Genomic DNA, 3,768 nt, shown 5'->3' with positions numbered 1-3,768 from the left:
AATTTATTTGAATACATATATGTATGTGTTTTAAGTTTTCATAGATTTTAACAGTAAGTAAATATATGAAATGATTTAAACAACTTAAATTTTCAGGGAAATCCACTCACTTGCTTACTTTCATTGCCAGCATAATTTGGTTACTTTGTTTTCCAGTATAAAATGGCGATGTATGTATGTTTATCATTAGCCTATTTAACAAATGTTTATAATCACAAAATGCACATTTCACACTTTACATTAAGTATTTTATTGAATTTCGCAAGCCACGCCAAGAGTTCCGCGCTCGCTGTCTTCACTTTGATGCATAAACGATACTAAACAGCATCATTCAAATGCACTTTCACCAAGATATCATTATTTCTATTACACAGGCCAACAAAAATGGAAAAATATTTGATGCGACTAATGTTAAAACTGCTTTGTGCTGATTAAGAATCCGCAAGTATAAAGTTTCCATCAGCTCCAGATTTCGAGAAAATCGAGGTCAAAGTAACAAAAACCGCGTTTTTGCAATATTTTTGAAGCCCTAGCAAAGAAACAGGAGGTGACAGAACCTTCCACTTGGGCTTGAATTAAAGCCAGAACTTTCGACTACTATGAAAACACTGTCGCTGCACCATGATCTGATGGTCACTTGTAGTCATTTATTGAACGACAAACGGGCTCCGCCACGAAAAACGAAAAATCGACATGCTGCAACCCTTGCGGAAACATGTGCAGCATTACCACCCTACAAGAATTGCGTGATGGAAAGTAACACATTCTCATTTATCTTACTAACACATTTGCAAATTTTTCGTTTCGTTAAAAAGAGACCATTAAATAAGGCCATAAGTTGGAGGAAGACGGAAGATCACATGTACACAAATGTTTACATCAGATTTTTCACACTGCCCTTTAGAATTTTATAGAAACTTGTAGGTAGCCAGTGACAGAAATCTCTATCAGTCTTGCCACTCAAATGATTTGTCTAATGATAGTCACTGCATGATTCAATAATACAAGGTTCGATAAACTGACAGTTGTCTCTCTCGCACCGCTCCCTTAGCAGTGGCACCGTGTTGCTTCTTTGCAAATTTACATGGAAACAGTGTAGCTTTGGTGTGAAATAAAAGTATAAGCTTTTGTGCAATATGTTTATTTGTATATGCATATGAAGCATATTTAACTGATGAAAACATAAGCATTGGATGTTTACATCAATCTCATAGTAGTCTTATTTTAATTTTGAGTCATTTTGCAGTTTTTATACGGCTAAATAGCATATAAATTACGTAATTCACGTAGATATATCAATATTACGTTCAACATTTCGTTTAAAATGCCAGATTTCCTGCAAATACATTAGAATTTACGAAAGGAATTTCACTATTAATTGCCTACTTTGAGTACTTTTCTACTACCATTTTCGCAACAAGGGATTGCATTCTTGCCCTTTCTCTGTCCTTCGTAAATGCAACCTTTTGTAAGGGAGTGTCAAACCGCAGCTGTCAATAATTATCTAACCTTGTATTATTGAATCATGAGTCACTGTTCTTGCAGGGCAGCTATCAGTTATTTTTCGAAGTCAGCTGTATGAAGGAAAACAAAGTGGAAAGGAATTAAAAAACACTCATCAAGTGCTTATTTATAGTAAAATTGTTTGACTTTACATTTTTTTGTTTTTGCAGAAAATGATGGACTCTATTGCAGCGGAGTAAGAGCGCGCTATGGAAATTAATTCCCAAAGCTGTGCGAAGCTGTCGGGCATAGTTGCCTTGGAAGCATCTATGTATGCCAGATTTTGGTTAAATTGTGGAACCACAAGCCATATCTCCTCTTATGCCTGAAGAACTGATTCTCAATCCAGTTAATGCAAAAACAGATTCTTCCAAGCCACTGAAAAGATGCATTTTGTTAGGTTGCGCTTGCTTCCCTTACTTACCCTTGCTAAGTAGAATTCTCCTTTCTGTTTTGCCGTTTCTTGTGCGTATACATAACTTCGGCTACGCCATCCACATCGAAATTTACAAAAAAAAAAGTGCATGGTTCAAACCGAATTTATTAATAAACTAGAGCTCGGAAATTTTGCCTTAAATTAATCCTTTGACTACACGTGTATGTAAGTTTTTAGATTCGGGTGATGCGTTTGGCTACAACAACCCAAAATCATTGTACAAATAACTAAACCGTACCGAAGTTTCTCGATAAGGGGCAACACACATTCGTTTTTGTTCATTCATATAAAGTAGTGGATAAAAATTTACGTATAAATATGCGTACACACATCGATTTACATCTTTTTTCCTAATTTTTATGTCGCTTCCGGATGGTATTTTCAGGGATAGAAGACGCGAGTGCTTTCTTTAATTTAAACCTAAGTGGAAGATTGTATCAGCTTCTCAAATATTGCAAACGCAATTTTTTGAAATTTTTACCTCGTTTTTCTCAACATCTGGAGCTGGCGAAAACTTTATACTTACAATCTTTACACTTTATCAAAACCAGTTTTTACATTTTCCGCACCATTGCCCTGTGCTATTTTTCCACAAAAATATCTTATTTGCTTTGAGTTTGCTTGAGAAATTATATTTTTTCTCTTTGCTCTAAAGAAGTAGCACATTTTTCGCGAACGTGAAAACGGAACTGACAGAAAGCGGTTTGTTGGCGCCTAAATTCCGGTTAAACATAGGGTGACAATGGTATTTTAATTTTTGTCTGTGGTATTAACATTTCGAATGCAATGGTCAAAATTCATATAAAAAATATCGTATAATCTTTTTCACCTATACTTTGCGATTTATAGCTGTAGAAACGAAATACTGCATATCCAAACTTATGCATTTTGCTTAATCTCCTTTTCTAGACATTCGTGCCACCCTATACTAGACTAGTTTCGGTCGCCATCTTGACCATCACTGTCCTGTCAATTACCGTTTCCCGCGAATAGCTGCTGTAAAATTCATTTTCAAATGTTTTCCATCAATTGTTTAAAATTCGGTTTAGAACGCGTGTATGTACATAACTACATATCGTCGCCTGGGTAAAAGATTGTCGTAAGCGTCATACGTANGCGCGAATAGCTGCTGTAAAATTCATTTTCAAATGTTTTCCATCAATTGTTTAAAATTCGGCTCAGTATATCCAGTAAACAAACTTAGCTATTTTTTTTTCGCCAAGTTTGGTCCCCATAAAGGACTAGTGTTGCAAGCAACGCTTTTTCGGCAATTAGGATGTTGTGCAGCTAGTTAATGTGGTGAAAATTATTTAAGCACTGGGGAGATTTATTCACATGGAATTGGAGATTGGGCTAATAGATTTATTTTAAATAAATTGTGAATCTGCGAAAATATCTTTTCAGCAGATGGATACACTTTTTAACCTTTTTCCCGAAAATGTACATACAGGCTCGAAAATATACGAGTAACATTAGGTTTGTATAGTAACAGTAACATTGCAGCGAGAGCGTAAAAGCAAAATAGAGCGTTAAATTGAGAAGAAGAGAAAACTAGCAGAAGAACTTATTGAACACAAAACTAGCAATAACTTGCAAGTGAACAGTTGTTGCACTGCTTTGACAATCTGCTGTAAACATTTTACTATTTATAAATCAGTTTTAAACTCTTTGCTTTACACACAAGCACTAACACTTCCAGTACATCATTAATATTTTTGTTTCCGCTCATTTTACTTTTGTTTGTGCCAAGGCGAATCAATATAAGGTGATTGCAGGAGTACAAAAACAAAAATTTACATGTATTTTGTTTTTGCTTTGGCGGCATAAAC

Source organism: Rhagoletis zephyria, unplaced genomic scaffold (genome assembly GCF_001687245.7).
Source record: "Rhagoletis zephyria isolate East Lansing unplaced genomic scaffold, Rhagoletis_zephyria_1.1 Rzeph_scaffold_01397, whole genome shotgun sequence".
In the NCBI taxonomy this organism is placed as follows: domain Eukaryota; kingdom Metazoa; phylum Arthropoda; class Insecta; order Diptera; family Tephritidae; genus Rhagoletis; species Rhagoletis zephyria.
The sequence above is the reverse complement of the archived record's forward strand: the minus strand, read 5'-3'. Positions refer to the sequence as shown.